Below are 18,661 nucleotides of genomic sequence, written 5' to 3'. Positions count from 1 at the left end.
TCGTCACCCTTGCAGCTATTCTCTGCAGCTGCTCTGCTGTTAATGCATCTTTCCCAAAAGGAGGGGTGGGAAGGGAGGAGAGTCCATCTGGGCCACGTATGTTGGCACTAATAGTTCCTCATCTCAACTGGAAATAGATGCAACATAAGGATCAAGCTGGCAGCACACAACTCTTCTATGACTATCTAATGCTGATTTTTCTTTTTCCTTAGTTATTTTCCCAACTGATTCACTCCCTGTTAATAGCAAATGCTGCCTCTGACACCAGTTTTCACCTGCATGACTCTTTGTCTTTTACTTGAATGTCATCCTGCTTTTATTACAGCTGTTCTCAAGGTGCCCCGCTCGTCCTGCCTGGCCTCCAAACCACCCCCGTGCCAGCAATGCGTCACGGCTTTGTGCAGCACATTTCATCAGCACGATGCTCACATGGGCCGGGAGCATGCCATTAATGCAAAGATTAAAACAAAATTGGTCCCAAAACTCCTGTTTGAAGAACTCTCCCAGATAACTCCTCCTGGCCTGAGATCTCCACCCTCAGCACTCATTGTCTCCTCTTCTTACCAGCAATGGAATTCCTCTGATAATCTATTTTGTCTCCAGCAACATCAGTTGTTTCACACTTGACATCATAGCAAATACATTAAAGTAGTCTAGATAAAGGAAATTTGGCAGATATCACCTGTCTGGAAAAATAATTGTTTTATCAAAGAGAACCATCAGGTTAGTCTGGCAGGATGTACCTTTAGTTGCATTTCATCCCATTTTTGATCTGCCTTTGCATTTTTAATTAACCTTCAAGGCATGTTCCAAAGCCCCACATACCACTGAGGTCAGAGTTACACAGATGATGGTTGGCTGGATTATTTTTTAACCCTGCACAACCAAACATGTTGTAATGGATATTCCGCAGTCACAGGGTCCCTCACTGACTTGACAGATGTATAAAACCAGTTGCTATTAGATGTGCCACCTCACATGCTGGTCTTTCCAGAATTCCTGGACAGGCATGACCTGCCCCCCCCCCCCAAGAGGAACGCAGCCTGTTCTTTGAGCTTTGCTTCCCCACAGTAGCAATTCCATTTCCATATCCCTGTTCCCATTAACCAGCCAGCTTTTGCCTCTAGGATTTGTCTTCCTTAAACGAGAACAGAGGTAAAATACTCCTTTGATTTTAGGCCATGCCTAGATTATCTTTAATCTCATTTACTACACAGCAGCCTGACTCCGCTTTCCTTCCTGTCTTACATTGACATTTGAAGAAGTTTTTCCCATTTTTTTTCTGGAATACTTTGCAAGTTTCAGCTCAGGTTTGCTTTTGACAGTTATGCTGGCATTTCTTGACCTCTAAATGACCAGGTCTTCTTTCTGCAGCCTGTGAACCCTTGTGTCTTCCCAATAGCCTTCCCGAGACTCCCCAGGACTAACCGGAGAACTGAGTGCCACGGAGAGGTGGAGCGAGCAGGCGGGGTGCAGGATCCTCACCTCCACGCCTCTGCCTGTGCTTCCTCTGCACTCAAGCATCCACCTTCTCCGCCTGGGCCAGCTTTGCTGAGGAACATCACCCCACTTCATCAGCTTGCTCGTTGGCAAACTGAGTCCCGGATGCATACGTATTTCTCTTTATTCCCCCGTTTGCTTCGAACAGTGAGAGCTACCCAGTTCAAAGCTCTGCTCCGTGACTAGATCCCTAGTAACTTAATTGCACATCAAAACAACACCACCTTGTATGAGTTCACTGATGAAGACATGTGTTGGTTGTCAAATCCGAGAATATCTGGGCCCTACCATTGCTAGCTTGAAGCACCATCGAGTAATGCAGTCTCCTCAGATTGCCAAAGCACTGAGTGAAGATATGAATAATTTCCAGAAGAGGTTTTATGTCAGCCAAAAACACGAGCAGCAGCTAAAGGAACAAAGACAAAGAATATTTCTGACCCTGCAGCTTTGCTCCTGCTGAGTTTCAGAGGCCACGTGTGACCATCAGAAGTGCGAAAGCTTCTCAGCAAAAAGTTGCCAGAGACTTTTATGCTGGGAAGCATGTGGTTATCAGCCCAAGGTGTTCTAAGGCACGGCGGAAAATGCTGCTTGCTACCTGGAGGACAGAAGCAGGCCAAGTCCAAATGGTGTCGGAGAAGATTTTCCTTGACCGATCTCTCCAGATCAGAGCAGGTCTTTTTTCTCCTCATTCAGCTCCTTTTTTGCAATTTTGAGACAAAGTCACACATCAGAGGACTGGATTGTGATTTCAGGCCAAAGGAGCCACAGGTGCACCCTGAAATATGAGGACTGAAGAAGCTGTGAAGTCAGTCCCTGTGCCATACAGCATGCCCTACAGGATGCTATAGGACGGCAGTCAAATAAAACGTGTAAGAGGTAATCGTTGTGCTGAAACCTGGCCTTAGCAGGGCCAGCTCCACGTCTCTCATTCTGCGCTCAGCAGCCGGATGCGAAACAACAATTACATTGTGAAATGTCGTGGGTCTACTGGGGAGCAAAAAACACGTCGATATTGTCCTCTGGTTGCATCGAGTCATGATGATTTTACTTCACTGCATGCCTGGATGAAACAAGAGAGAATATAAACAGAGACGGGGCCAGAGCTTGCCTGTACACCACTTTGATGTTCCTGCCTTTCCAGCGCACCCGTCGCAGCAGCGTCTCGGTGATAAGTCCATCTCTTTACAAAACAGGAAGACCGTGGGCTGGTTGGCTTCTCTGATGAGCTATAAATTACACGGGCTTTACCTGGCTCCCAGCCTGCACTGTACGCTAGGTAAGGTAGGCGCTAATGGAGGGTGCTGCGGTGGCCAGCGATAGGATAATTACTGTTATTGCATTAGGAGAGAATAGCTGAGACTTAAGAGCTGGAGGGAAAAAGAGTCCCAGGAACTAGAGCACCGAAGGCATTACTAACTGCACGCACACAAAGGCGACCGACTTTTAAATAATCTGACCTCTTTGTTCCAGTAAAATGGCACAAGAATTAAGACCCCGGGTTCAGGAAGAAACTTAAAATGCATGACTAAACTCGGCATAGCTGAGCAGACCTATTGACACGCCGGGGGCCCGAAGGCATTTCTGTTTTGTGAGCCTTTGTGCTCACCTGGCAGAGCGGCTGCTGGAGGTGTCCCGCTGGCAGAGCTGCTTACCAGGGGCTGCGGGGGGGTGAGGTTAATTACTGCAGGTAAAGGAGCGAAAGCACCCTGCGAAATTTTGAGCGGGACTTGATATGAGTTGAGTGAAGTACTCTTTCTCTGCTAAGTTACAGCTAAAGAAAGAAACCTCTGTTAACCTCAATTATCTGATAGCAGTTAGCAACTTGAAAACGAAAAGCCGACACATAAAGTGCAAATATTAGGTAAAGTGTTAGAACATAAGCCAAACAAATGTAGCCCAGAAATTTGCCAGTAAAACAAATCCAAAACAAAACAGGAAAAAGAAAAAAAGACGAGCCAGCAGCAGGGCAGGTCATCTCTAGGTTAGCTTCACCCTGCATGTGTATCGTCTCTCACTTTTTGGGAGAAAACCCACCCAAAAATGTGCTTGTTCAAATGAAAAGGCTTGTCATAAGCCTCTGAAGGTCCTTGGCAGCCTCCATAAAGTAAAACTAGAGCTACTTGTGAAAAAAAAATAAAGGCTTTGATGGCTGTCTGAGGTGCGGAGTAGCACCATCTACAAATATTTTTTTCCTAGTTCTTGATCACAGAGACTTACAAAAATTATATCTGAAAATTATTTGTAAATATAAATAGATCACAAACCCTTCCTAGCTTTTGCTTTTTACCTTTGCAGTAGACAGAGCAAATAATAGCTATTTACTTTGTGGTAGAGGTGGGGAGCAAACGTGGAGAGCGTGTGGGACTGACCCAGCATCGCCCACCCCACCACCAGCCCCTGGCCCTCCGCGACCGAGATCCGCAGCAGATCCGCCTGTCCCAGGGAAGACATATACAGGGTGGGCTTAAGAGCCATTTTGTTGCTGTGGGGACAAGTAACAGGATTTGGTAAACACCTCTGAGCCCAGTGGGGTGTCAGACTTGGTTGTGTGCTACTGGGTTAGCAGCTGGTTGGAAAAGCAATAATCCAGCAGCCTTTTTCCCAGGGGAGGAGGAAACAACAGGATGGGTGCGAAGTGATCTGCCAGAAAGTTTGCAGCGGCTGTTCGGGCAACTGCAGGAGGCGCAGCCACTCTCGTCTGGGCTGTGAACACCGGGAAAGCGAGGAGCTCTCCGGCGTGTACCCGTCCCTTTTGCCTGCACTGTTTTTCAGTGTATCCAGGGTCACTAAGGGTGAGCAGAGAGACACCTTCTCCTCATATAACTACTTATCCCCGTCCACAGCACCTTTCCACTTCACCGGCCTTCCCCATGCCTCGCACGTATACAGAGACCCTAAAGCAAGCACTTTAAAAAGACTGGAAGCATAATCCAAGTTTGCATGATAATTCTTCCTATGCAGCTTAGCCATTAGTTACCACGGAGCAATTAAGAACTAACAGGTCTGGCAGAGACAGCCAGTGTTTTCTGGTTGCTTTCTCCAAGCTTCCAGGACCATTTCGGCTGACGTCCGGGACGGCTCTCAGCCCCGTCACAGAGGATTATATGGCAGAAACTCTGCAGCCAAATATTCTGCAGTCACACATTGCGTGTGTCCTGTGTTTATACTGTTTCATGCTGGGAGCCACAATGTTAAAAAGCCGTACAGACCGCCTGTTTCTCATGCTCCCCCTGAGTGCATCGCCCTGGTGTCCCGAAGAGCCGTCAGGCTGCAGAAGAAGCCAAGAGGCAAATTTCATCTTTTTGTTCTGAGGTAGCGCAGCTCCTGGCACAGCTATTCCTGGTCCCTGACTCAGGGCACAACCATCTTCAAAATAAATAAAATGAAGGTGGCGAACATCTTTGGGCCCATATTTGACACTTGTATTCCAACACCAATTGACATTGTATAAACCATACGGATTGGTATGATAGTTATTTTGACTCATCTGTTTAACAATCATTTTATTTTAATCAATATTTATTTAACTTACCAGCTAGACAAAAGCTCCCTAATTTCTTCATCTGATTTAATTGATGTTCCCTGACAGAATGAAGCTAGACTGGATAAGACAGTACAAACTGTGCCGGTCTTCTTCATCTTTGGTTTGCATCTCTTTTAACAAGTCCTGTGACTGTCACAGAGCCAAGGCACATCTTATGTCTCACAGACGAACTGGGACTGTACGTGGCTGTATACCCTGGGACAAGAAGCCAAGAAACATGCCAAAACAATAAGTGTTGACATAGTAATTAGCATATTGATTCTCAATGCAAATTACCTCTGCATACATTGTGAAACACTTCACAGTTTCAGAGGACTTCAGAGGAGCCTGTATTTTCTTATAGGCACCACAACAATTAAATACATGTCTTCAGCTGTAATACTAAAATAAAATTCTGAGTGAAGGATCAGAGAGACATGCACGTTGCACAGATAAAAATGTATGGGATACATCTACCTGATATTCCCCCACCACCAACATGCACCATAAATTAAATTCCTGAAGGAGCTTTCAGGCTATGCATATTTCAGGCCTTCTTAGAACTTTTTGCTTTTTCTTTGAAGAAAATGGTATCTACCTTGTGTCACCTCAGCCTCGTGCCAAGGGAGAGAAGTGGCTGCAAGCTGAAGCATTGAATCACAAAGTTTAATCTTAGCCCAGTACTCCACTTGTCTGGAAAGAAAAGTTCACTTTAGCAAAACCTAAAATAGACTGGCATTCAGAGGAACTAATTTTTCAAGCTCAGTCACAACAAGTGCAGGGGAAAAAATGAACTCTCACATTTACATAAAGTGGAGTCACATAGAAACTCTGATCCTGAAGTCAACACGTGGAAAAGCTTCAGTGAAGCAACGCTGTAACTTGCTGCCCAGATTAGTTCATACCCAGCTCTCACTGCCAACATTTAAAGTCTTTGTGAAATGCTAAAGTGTAAAAGGTAGCACTGGCTCTCAAGTCCAAAGTCAACTGATATTAGGAAAGGGTGCAATAATTTTATGACCGTTAACAACATCAACGACCCTGTGAGCCAAGACAAAAAGCTGCCAGCCCTCCTGCTGCAGAAAGCCCCAGAATCATCTCTGCAAGGAGGAAAAAAACCCCTCCCTCCATAAACATACTGCAGTATTGTAAAAATTAGCCAACTACCTAAATTGCAGGTTGAGGGGGTAGAGCTGCCTGCAGTGCCGGAGGCAGATCCCTTCCAGAGACAAATCTGACACTGTGAAGCACCCACCAGGACACCTAGGTTTAAATGTAGATCTAGGTACATCGGAGCCGGTTGGTGAGTCCTACAAGAGCAAGCCACTTCATCACAGTTAAATTTTAGAGCAAGACACCGTCCTCTAATGGAAGGCCCTGAGGTTCACCGGGAAGACTAGAGGTCATGCCTTTCCCCTTTCCTCCAGCGATGCCCTTTGTGTGCTCTTCATCTAGATGTTGCCACATGCTAATGCTACCATAGCCTCTTGATGAAAAACACCAGCTTGCAAGCATATTCATGCTTCAGGTAAGGCTTCTGGAAGGGCTTGAAAAAGGTCATGGAAAGATCCAAAACCCCCTGAAGAGCTCCAGGGAATAGGAGACAAGTGAAGAAATTTCATCTTCTGCAAAGGCACTCAGGTCAGCTGAGGAGTTGTTCAAGCTGGGTTTTCTACAGAAACAAGTTGTGTAAAGTCAGACTTTGAAGTCAGCTCCCTGCACAGAAGCTCTTGAAACCGTTGGCTGGTTTTGGTCCAGCATGGCAGGACATGAGGATCTCAGTGATCACGCAGTTCCTGTGAGTTTTCCTGCAAACATTACCCCTTCCTGGTTTGCATGGGGAGGCATGACCAGAGGGGTCACAGGTGCCAGCAGAGGACACGGAACCACATATATGTCCACTGGGTATTGGCTCCCCACGGCAGAGGAGCAAGTGATTACAACCTGAATGATGGGCTACTCCTCCTCCAAGTCCAAATCCTGGCCTCTGAGCATGCACATCCAGAAATGAGGGGAGGTCCCCTCAGTCCCCGGGGGGTTGAGTGGCACCATTGAAATGGCTTTCATTCTGGTCCAAGTGCAATGCAGCTCCTCCACTCTACGCCCCAACAAGTCCTGGCTGCTAACGAGACCTGCCAGCCTTGAAAGCTGCCCGTAATTGCAGGCTTTTTGCACTCTGAGGGAAAGGGGAGGGACTGGGCAAAAAAACACCTCGGGTCTTTGAAACATAGAAAACGTGTCCGAGTCAGTTCAATAGCCTTTCACGGACTCAATAAAAGGTTAATCAAATCATCCACAATGAAAGCAAGTTTGGCATCCCTGTCCCTGGGTTAGCAATAATGCAGAATCCTCATGCAGTTTCTTACAATTGATGCTATTATTTGGGAAAGGCCTCAAGCACAGTCCTTAGGGGGGGGTCATAAATAACCCACCCCAAGCCCAAAAGGCTGCATGGGCAGAACTGGGATACAAATTTGCACTTTTCCTGCCCGTGAACATAATTCACACAGTTAGCGCTTTATCAGAGCTAATTTAACCCACTTTCCCATTTAAACTACAGGAAAGTGAGTTCAGGTAGGTTCCTTTAACATAAAGGACAGTTTTTAACCCAACTTTGGCTCTGGTTCACCCCACCCCCACCCAGTGCTATTAAATGGCTTGAAACGTGACACAAAAATACATGCCTTATCATATCGGTTGGCTTCTTTCACTATAGCAGCCCTTATCAACATTCAGCAGCCCTATTAATGCAGTCCCCTGCAATCAGCAAGAAAAAGTAGCACTCCACAGATCTCTGATCCGTCCCTTCCCGATATCACAGGCCATTTCTGAATACTGAATAAAGAGCACGAGGTTTTTTTTATGCCAGCAGTTTGCTCCGTTCCATCTGGTCTGCATGCCTGTGGTCCGTAGCTCTCACGGCGCGGCCCGTGGCAGACCCCTGAGCGGCCGATCTAGCCCAAAGCTGCCCTTCCCTGGGATGCGGCTGTGGGTGCTCCTGCCCTATGTCTAGCACGTATGTTTGGGGGAAGGTTTACCTGTATAAATATTACATGTATTGCACTGCTAAGTACAAACTGCTCCGAAGAGATACCGTAGATTTGCCTTAATCCTATACCGCATTCTCGGGAGATGTGGTGGAATAACGTGCTGGCAAACCATTCCTCACGAACTGCCAGAATTTTTGAAGAAAAAACTTCAGAGACCCAAACCTACAGAGCCTAGTGCAAGGAGCAGGGCTTCAGGAGTCAAACTGTTCAGGAACTGGGGGCTGGACATCCTCACTGGGCACTAAATTTGGCTTACAGACAAGAGAAACCCAGATCCCACCAGCTGTATCTCCATTCTTTTTTAGTTGAGTTATGTTTGCCATGTTTCAGTCCTCACTCCATATATTGATGATCCCTTTACTGACTGCTTCCCTTGGGTTATTTTCAGTTCAAGGGTTGCTGTACTTCATTTAAGATTCCCAAGAAATTACAAAATAATGTAAACAAGTGTTTTCACAACTGTTTGCATCTTCCTTTGTTCCCTCCTGAGGAACAGAGGAGGATGGGACCAGGGTGTCCTTGAGATATTATACTTGATCTTAGCCAACAGGCTGAGAAACAGGGTTGGCAAAAACAGACAGAGGAAGGATATTGCAAAACACCAGTGAAATCTTTTCCCTTGGGATTTTCAGTTTGGTCGGGGAGGCGAGGCTGGCAGGAGAGGTGGGGGGACGACCTCTCCACTTTTGCTCCACATGAAGGCAGGCTTGTGAGGAGGAAGCCTGTGTTCTGCAAATACCTTTTGGGCAGAGTTGACACCGGGCACGAGAGGTTGCGGGTGGCTTCTGGGGCTCCCACAGCATCTCTGCAATGTCAGGGTACCCCCGGCACCTCCGCAGTGCTGGGCTGTCCATGGTGATGCTGCGATGCCGGGGTACCCACAGTATCTGCTGTGTCGGGGTGCCCAGCTGAGCTCAGGATCAAGCCCTGGGAGGCCCCACCACCAGTCCACGCCTGGGGGACTCCAGCCCAGAGAAGTCCAGCTGCCATTCCTCCGGTTACCCTGTCTCAGATCCACCCTCAGCACCCACCCCTGCTTCTGCAGCCCCATCAGTCATGGCCTGGGGGACACGAAAGGCGGGCAAGGAGGTGTCAGCAGGAGTCCCCAGGGGAAACCCGGGGGCTTCACACCCCTCTTGCAGGGCAGACAGGTCAGGTAGGGAGACAAAATCTCTGCATACGACTTCTGTTGCAAGACAGAAACTGCAAGGCATGGTTGCTAGCTATGAAAAATTATCCAGGGAGAAGGTTTCTTTCTTACGAAATGCACCTCCCGATCATCCTGCAGAAATAATCCTTGCCCTCGCTAGCGCTGCCACCCCTCAGCTTTGCACTTCTTCCTTTGACTTTCTTACAAGCTTTTAGGATTGTGTCCACACCAGGCTGCCCAGCAGTGTTACCCTTGCTGCTTTTCCTAAAATGCGCAGTTTCAATTAGAGGAAAAGAAACCCCCAAACCATACCCTACCTTCACAGTACTGATGCAAATGGTTTAGGTTTTATTGTGGTTTATCAGATATAATTTTGGCTAATATAGGGTCAATTTTTATACTCACAGTGTTGGATTCTTATTCTTTAATGTACTGTTTGGAGGTGTTATATAAAATGGTGAAATGTAGCAGATCTTCCTTTTAAGTATTTAATACTCATGTGCACAAAAGCAAAGAAGTTCATACTTCCCTGACCATTTCATTTCTCTATTTCCAACATCATTCTGCAATGCCTGCAGAATTATTACAGATAAGAAAGAATCACTCCACGGTTAAATGAAAGTACATATGGTTTTTCTAGGAAAGGAGGAAAAAGCAGGTATTTTCATATTCCCTTTAAGAACTTTTACCAGTGCAGGAATGGGCTTAATTTGGACCAGTGAGTCAGAGCTCAAACACATATCTTGCCAAATCGATTTCCTTCTTTTAGGGTCTAGTTTGCATCAGGTTAAACATGAAAGCAATTTCTTAACATTAAACCTCCCACTTGGTACAACTGCAATTTGAAATGTGTAAATTGCTAAACAAGTTTGTGGGGAGACATTTATTTAGCTATTAATTTAGGTAATCATAGGGTCTCAGTGCCCTTTATGCGAAACTGTTCTGTTTCTTACCATCTATTCACATTGTCATCATTGGGGCAATTAGCAGTGATAAAGAAAACTGGTAAAGAAAACTTGTTCAAAACCTTTGGCTTGGATATATACAAGACATCATGTCTGTCACATGAGCATTCAGCCCACAAAAATACACATTTGCTTGTGGTGAGTATCATTTTCCTGGGGAAAAGGAACAAACGTCTCTAGACAGTCAGCTTATTAGGATTTTATTGTTGTTTTCAAGGTGTGATTTAGCCGTGACTGGGGAGCAGGCTCTTCAGGAGCCACACACACATCACGGATTACACAATGCACATAAAGCACGATAGTGTCATTACCACACCTCTGTTTTTTTAAATACACTTCCTTCTGCTTTTAGGTTGGGTCCAGTTATTCATGGGGAGCACCTGGCTCTGTATGAGGAAGCGGTGAATCCCTCTCCTTCTCCAAAGCACGCAGCCAGCAAGGAAGGCCAAGTTTTACTCAGGGATTTCGCACCAGATCTTCAGATCAGATCTCTTATTTTCTCAGTAAAATGCAGTGCATCTTTTTTGCACATTCAACTGTGGAGGAAAGGCCTTGATCAAACCAGTGAAGCTAAACCACCTCCCTGAAAGCCGCTAAGACACAGCAGCATAAAAATCAAAATTTAAATGTACCATGGAGCAAGCAATCCCAGTTAATCCCAGCAGCCCCTGACAGTCCCTTATGGCACAGGGCGGGCAGGGACTAGCCACCTCCCGTGGTCACTGGCCATCCCAAGAGCCCGGGGACTTGCCCCGCAGCCAGGTACGGCGCCTCATCATCGGGGGGGCACAGTGGATGGGGCGCAGGGTCTGCGGTCCCACAGCGTGCCAGGAGTCCTCAGCGCCCCACCAGTCCAGCCAGGGGAGAAGCCGGCCGGAGGGAAGCTCAGGGCAGCCCTTTGCACCATGCTTGTTTGCTCTTGTTTTCTTCAGAGACCCTGAGCTGCCCACCCCTCAAAACACCAATACAAGCACAAGGGAGCAGGAAACTCATTTAGTGCTGTTTGGAAGAAACTGCTCTAGTTGAACTCATAGGTAGGGGCAGTTGTAGACAAAACAGCAACGACGACAAGGAGAGACCCCTGACAGGTTTTTCTCCAAGTCCGTGCTCTGGGCAGGGCAGGCAGATAGGATCTGCAGCACCATAAATCAACTCGCAGCAAAGGGAGAAGAGAAACGGATTGTGAAATGAACTGTAAAATAAACATCTAATGTAAACATTGAACACGCAGTGGTTCGTTTTTTCTGTCTGGGAGCCCAAGTCTGGTACAAGTTCCTGGCTGACTATGCCAGGACCCTGTTGGGGGGGTTACTGCTGGCCCCACGGCAAAGCAAGGAGGCAGCGGCCGCTCCTCTTTGCCGGCAGGAGAGGAGGCTGATCCTGCCATGAGCATCCCTGCCGTCCTCCTGCACAGCCCATCACACGCCGGCTCGAATGCCTCAGCTTTGCCCACGGTTGCCGGCTCCTCCCGAGCCAGTGGGACGCCCTGCCAGCCACCAGTCTTGGTGGCCTGGCAGCAGTGATGGGGACACCCCGAATGGCTTCGGGCTGTGTCTTTCTCCAGGGCCTGGGTTTTCTGATAAGCAAGTTCTCACCCAAAGCTGCGTCTCCCTGCCGTGCCTCCTGTGTCTCTGCCCATGCCAGCCCTGCTGCTCACGGTCAGTGGGGCTTTGCTGGTTGCATCTTCTCCTGGTCCAGCCCGTCCTCCCTGCTGGAACGGCCAACACGTGCCCTCGGCGGGGGAAGCTGGCCACCTCTGAAACAAACCTGACCTGCTGCAGGAATATCTGCCTTTTCACCTGCATTTATACTTCTGGTCCTTCAGATTTGCAGGCACCCAGCCACGAGAGGGGTCGACAGATGCTGGAGCATGTGGTGTCCCAAGAGGAGCACTTTCTGCACTGGCTTTCATCAGGAAAAGGAAACCTACGGGGCAAGACATCTTCTCAGAGCTTTGAGTCTCACCAGGAACAGGAGAGAGCAACTTCTGTTTGTAGCGAGACGTGCCTGGAGAGCGAATTAGGACAACATGCAGCTTCTCTGGGGGGCAAAGCAAGATGCTAGAGAGCAGAAGGAAACCAAATACCAGACTTTTAGCAGGCGGTTGTGCTACATCAATACCTCTCTGGGGTCCGGGGCACACCCTGGCTCATGCGTCAACACACCAGGACAACATTACTCAATACGTGTTACACTCAAACCAGGAGAAAAGCTAACAATTTCCTACTGTACATAGAGACATGTGCCTCAGGTAGGAAAGGGCAGAAGCCTCTGTGCTTTTTGGTTTGTTTTTAAAGCTGTTTTAACTCTTTAAGGCAAGCCATAGGAGCATGAGGTTAGAAGGGACCTCAGGAGATCATCCTCCTGCTCTGAGGCAGGGCCAAGGAAAATCTAGGCAAATGTTTTGCTGCCAAACACACCCTTAATGAAGAAAAGTCCACACTTCTAGGAAATCTCTTAATTACCCTCATAGCTAGGAGAACATAACCTACATTTGCTGCAGGTGAAACGCAGCTATGTCCTCTCCTTAGTGGGCAGGAAGGGGTTTTTTTTAGTAATCTATGTAAAGGGCAGTCTGTGTCCCCTCTCAACCTGTTCTAACAAATAAAATCAGCCTTCTCCCATAGGTCCCCACTCTCGCTGACTCTGCTCAGTCTCGTTGCTCTTCTCCCGCTGGCTCCAGCATCCAGGACCGCCCCCGTGCCACAACCCCACGGCAGGAGCTCAGGCAGTTCCGAGCTCATTACTACCCACAGCACCTTTTTTCCAATGCCGCTGCTTGTGCCCCACTTAGCGTACGCATAGCCCATCTCTCCTTCCTCAGACCTTTGTCTACTGAATTTCATCCGGCTGCTCTTCCCTCCCAGTTCCTCGTGGTGACACGTGGTGGCACCCCTCGTTCTGCACGAGGACCTTCCTGAGGGTGCGGGGCAGGTGCCCTCCAGCTGGTGGGCTGGCTGACGCACCAGCAGTCAGAGGCTGCTGCCAAATTTGGGGTTTCCAGGGCTCCACGGCCATGGGCATCCAGCCAAGGCTGGGCGCGGCAGGCGGCACGGAGACCAGGGGGACAAGTGGGGCACGAGATTAGGCTCACGGGAGGAGGACGGGACAGGTGGGAGGGCAGATAGCGTGGAGGTCCTGCTTTGGAGATGTGCATGCCAGAGCTGACAGTTGTTGAAGCGTCTCAGTGGAAAAACCAGCTTCTAGCTCCAAATTCCTCTTCTGTGGCCACCACCCATGGTTCTGGAGGAGGAGGGTGGAGGGGCTGAAAACTGACACTCGGCCAAAAAGTCTGTGGGACGCAACAGAGAAATCCCCAGGGGAAAGGGACTTTTAGCTGATCACCATTTCCCAACAGGAGAGTCTGCATCCCCTACCAAATAGGGTGGCGGAGCTGCTGCTGAAGATACTGATTTTAACTGGGGAAGTTATCCACCTCCCCTACACAGTTCACACTTTCACCTGTGCCTACAGTTTATCATACTCTGAGTTTCGTACATTAATTTTGTGTAAAGAAGCCGAGCACGTGCAGTACCTACTTTCTCTGGGAGCTGTGCTCTGAGCAAGGCTTAGCACGTGCCCAGGGTGCACGGTGTTACAGGCCAGCGTTTGCTGATGACGGTCCCTGTGCGGGCTACGAGAGTCCCCAGGCTTTGTTTCAGGTACCCTTATCGGCTGTTGCAGCGCTTGTGCTGAACACAGACGTGCGCAGGGAGATGTAGGGGTCTGCACACTTTCTCTGGTGCGGCACAGACCCATGCTTGGATACATAAAATTTGGGAGTAAACTGCTTGAAGACAAACGGGGTACTTCAGCAGTCTGGAGTAATTGAGATTTCAGGTAAGAAGGGTCAGAAGAATGCAATTCTGCTCTGTCCATTTCTGAATGCATCTCCTTCATTCAGACCCTTATTATTCTCTTATATTCCAGGTGCCAAGTTCAGCCCACCTGTAACATTTTTAGTACAGCTTTGTCCTGAGACTCTTGGTACACAGGTGATGTCTGAGACAAGGCTAGACCAAAAAGAAATGTGTGGGGGCTTTGTGCGTGTGTGTGTGTACCGATATGTTAGACAAGTCACCTTTAGATGGTCTTTCCTCAACCATGAGCTCATCCAATCTTCCTGTATGATAAATTTGACCTTTAAGTTAGTCTTGAAATGCTGAACATGCGTCTAAAGAGGATTGTCAATTACACTGGAAAAGAAACAGATAAGCCTTTTGTTAGCTTATGGATGAGGTGATCAGCATAAAACGTTCAAATTCTGTTAACCCTCAAGAGGAGAAGCTAGCAGATTCTTGACTCACTGAAAGAGAGAGAAAATCACAGGTTTTCAATTTTATTTTGCAGATTATGGCCCAGGGAAGTATTACAGGTCACGAGTGCCAGCACTGCGAGAGGGCAGGCACCGTGGCCAACTCTATCTAGATGGTTGTTCTAGGCTGCATCTAGGCTGTATGAAGCTACTTCACAATATCCATTTCTCACAGAAAGACTCAGCAAACCACGAACAAAGAGAGACACTTTTAAAAAGATCAAGGCATTCATTTTTTTCCCATTCCTTTGGCTGTAGCGGTTTGCTCTGAAGTGGTCTGCTTGTGTCCCTTTGAGCAGCCATACCTGGTAAGAGGTCCACAAACCATTTGTACTTACTCTCAGCTCTGCATCTCCTGCCCTCAGCAGACCTTTGAATACAGCCACCAGTTCACACTGGCTGCAAACTTGCTATTCTGCATGAAGCAATGTTCCAGGTTTAGCCTATGATAGAAAAAGGTGGCTGATGCAGCTAGACCAGCGAACTGTGTCTTCAGACTCAGACGTAGCTTGACGCAGGAAAAAAAAAAAAAAAAAGAGTGCTTCTTGCCAGTGTAGCTGGAATGGAGTGAGTTGTACTGGCAATGAGCTCTTGCCAGGTAACTGTGTTACCTGGGCTTCTCGCTTGTATAAAAACATCATTAAAAATAAGTGTATCCACAACTGACATCACTGATCCCACAAACATTTTAATAACTGGCCTTAGAAAAACAGAGAATGTAAAAAGTCAGAGAATGGGGGGAAAAAAAGAAGACTTAAAGACTTCTCTTCAAAGAAAGGCTCTTGGGGATCGAAAGTTAGCAAGACCATTGCTGACAGCAATGGGAAACACTGGTGACTTCAGACATGGATCAAAGAATGATTGAAGTGGTTCAGGTGCCCCCATGGCAACGTATCATTCAAAGGGTAGCATTTTGTCAGGCATTGGAACAGGCTGCCCAGGGAAGTGGTTGAGTCACCATCCCTGGAGGTATTCAAAAAGCACATAGACAAGGCACTTCAGGACATGGTTTAGTGGCCATGGTTGACGGTTGGACTCAATGATCTTAAAGGTCTTTTCCAACATAAATGAGTCTATGATTCTATGATTTTATTAGGCCCTTTTCACGTGCCACCTTATTTGCCATTCCTGTACCCTCACATCTCTTAAGATTTTCTCTGCACACACAGAGAAGCCCATTCTGATGCATGGCCCATGAGATAGGTAAGGTGGGAGCCAACCCCCCCACTCCTCACACATGCATTTGTGTGGGAAAACCAAACTGTGAGAAGTTCCCGCTAACAGCAACATCATGTCATCATCCCCAAGGCCCTTTCTCAAGAAGGGAACAAAGCTTTGGTGAGGTAAGGTGAAGAGATTGTGGAAAAGCAAAGATATTCAGGCAGGAGCTTTAAGAGCTGGAAATGTAGTGACAGAATCCCAGCCAAGTCCCCCAAGACCTAGCAATTCAGGGCATTTCTGCAGACAACTTGTCACCTTGATGTCCTCTAGTGAAAAGCAGAGTGAAATCGGCTCACCCTGAAGTGCAAGTTATGGATGAGATGAGATAGAGAAAGGGAAGAGAGGCTTTGTATTTGTATTACTCCAGGGTAACTTCCCACATAACCGCTCCTACTCTGTGGTACGTTAGTTAGCACTGACCCTTTGGAGACCACAAGGTAGCCCACCTTACCCGGACTGCAGAGCAAACACAACTCGACTGCAAAGTGAAGACCCCCGGTACCTCCACGCCTGACCTTCCCCTGTGCTACCTTCTCCTTCCAGCTGTAGTCTTAGAAGCAGAAGCTTCAGAGCAGACACCTGAATGTAGCTGCCTTCCCCAGGAAGAGACTTTGATATCTCCTAGCTCTGAAAGCCACTATAATTTTATAACTGTGCTGGCACAGTAGAGTTTTGACTTAAATTGTGGCTTTTCCATAGGAGTCTGCTAGGCTGAGTGACAGTGCATAGCAAAAACTTCTGTATAAATGAGAGAGCCTCGCCATAAATTTTGCTTAACAGATGCACACTGAGGTTGATACGCAGTTTGATATTGCAAGTATGACTCTCAAGAGAAGTGTGAATAACAATGGGTTTCATTTAATGAGTAAAAGGACTAAGTGGGGATTTTTTTATATTATGTCTTTTATGAATTGCTTTCTAAGCACTGACTTTTCTCCAGGACATTCATCCATGAACTAGTTAATGGTGTACAAGCCTGGATCGCTTTCATTAAGAGGAGCCTACAGAGATTTAAAATAAAGTGCTGGTGAAGTATGAGTTTTCTACCGAAACAACAAATGCAGCACGAAAGGCTGCCCAGGCACCAGGCCTGTCGTTCACAGCAGAGGCTTGGAAAAGCTCGACCTCACCCTCCTGGAGGGGAAGGTGTCAGGAGCAGCATCCTCCACCGCTCCCCACGAAGGACCTCTGAGGTGGCTGCGTCAAGGCAGTTTTCTCCATCTTTTGCTTTGGAGGTGAGAGGTAGAGTACACCCGTATTTCTTAATTAGCACTTTCTAACCAATGACGTCCTTTCCCAAGGTGGTTACAAACAGAAGAAGGATCCATTGTCCATGCAGCAGATGAAGCCTCAGGGAGGTCCCACGCGACACGTGAATACCAGAGCAGGGTGCTGGCATCTGCTGTGCTTGACGTCCTCCCCATCTGCCTGCCTTGGCACCTCGCTGCACCCACCGCGGGCTCTTACAGGGCTTATAGTGGCCCCCAGGGCGTGAAACAGAGCCGAAAACCTGACATCCACGTGGTGTCACGCGCCACGGGTGCTGGCAGCAGCCTCAACGCCCGCCGGGGCGCGCGGAGCAGGGCAGCGTGCACGGCCGGCCGGCACCGCCGCGTCGCTGACCCCCGGGGCAAGGCAGCGCTTGGGAATCGCCCTGTGCTTTGAATTTCAGCAGAACCAAAGTTTTAAGGTATCACCTAAAAAGAGTGAAAACTGAGGGGGAGGGGATCTTGATCAGGATCACATTTGTCTTGGGAAGATTTTTGTGAGATGTTGTACATTTCTGCTGTTTTCCCCTCATTTCACCACGTCTTTCATAGGATATAGGTATCGTTAAACCTGCATGGCATAATGCAACAATAAAATAATGTTACAACAGTTACCCTCATTTAGGCCAATTGTTCCTACTGAATCAAGACATTTTATCTCATTTTCTAGATTAAATCAGTTCCTTGGTATGTCATCAAAGCATCAAACAATAAAAGCAGGAGACGCTTTGTTCTAATAAGTAAATGTTGTGGCACATGCAAAACTACTGGTGTCATTAGTATGAAAAGAAAACCCAAAAGCAAAAATAAAAAATCCAAACCAAAGTTTCTGCATTTTGTCAGACAGTTCCAAAGTTTTCTACAGATTTAAACAGCAGTAAATGAAAAAAAAAAAAAAAGCTTAAATTTTTTTTGTTCTAATGGAATTTCCTATGTTTTGTGTTTACATGATAAAAGTACCTTCATTTGAAAAAATTCCACAGGCAGAGCCAGTGGGAAAAAAGCTCTGTGGGCTGGGTCGGACAAACAGAGAAGCGATGAGACACTGCTGAAGTCACTGGCAGTGGGATGAATCTGTGCACCAGCAAGAGCTGTATCTGCTCCATCTGGCTTGGGCTCCACTTCACCCAAGAAGGCCTCCTTTTGAACGGGGAGATACCCGTCACGATGACTCCACCAGAAAAAGAAGTAGCCTCCCAGATTTGCTTATCTCAATCTTCTTGAAAGCACCCCTAACTTCCTTGGCAGCAGTAGCCAAACAAGAGCTGTAAAATACTGTTTTCCCTGGTCTGGTCAAACTCGCAACTCAGCATATGCGGTGGGGAGCTCCCAAAATAGCTCTCGGTTGCCTCACCAGTCTCGGCAGCAGCTCGAAAAGCCTTTTGTCTTCTGGGACAACTTGGAGAAGTTTAAAATGTTTGGACTTATTTTGAAAGTATTCTGAAAGATAAGAATGATCTATTCCAAGGCCGGGTAAACTGAAGGTCACAGCTAAGGCATTGCACAACACCACCAAGTAGGTTCAGCACAAAACTCGCGCAGGATTTGATCAGGTCGTCATCGCTGCTGCTGCCCCTGCTTAAATTCAGGTCAAAGCTGAGGCCCTTCCACCTGGCACCTCGCCGGGCCAAACGCTGTCATCGTTTGTCCTAAATACCAGTGGGGCGAT

The 18,661-nt window shown here is 47.5% G+C and overlaps 1 long non-coding RNA gene across 1 annotated transcript; it reads right to left on the bottom strand.

The window, feature by feature from the left end:
• Positions 1-10,252: 10,252 nt before the first annotated feature.
• LOC142039795 (uncharacterized) lies at positions 10,253-13,365 on the bottom strand. Its single transcript, XR_012653062.1, has 3 exons — positions 12,948-13,365; positions 11,784-12,114; positions 10,253-10,724 (listed from the first exon to the last, which is right to left on the bottom strand). It is a non-coding gene; the product is annotated as an uncharacterized LOC142039795 (long non-coding RNA).
• Positions 13,366-18,661: the final 5,296 nt, after the last annotated feature.

The sequence above is a fragment of the Buteo buteo genome, chromosome 15, assembly GCF_964188355.1.
Source record: "Buteo buteo chromosome 15, bButBut1.hap1.1, whole genome shotgun sequence".
Lineage (NCBI taxonomy): Eukaryota > Metazoa > Chordata > Aves > Accipitriformes > Accipitridae > Buteo > Buteo buteo.
Note: the sequence above shows the minus strand (reverse complement) of the source record. Positions and strands in the feature narration are given on the sequence as shown.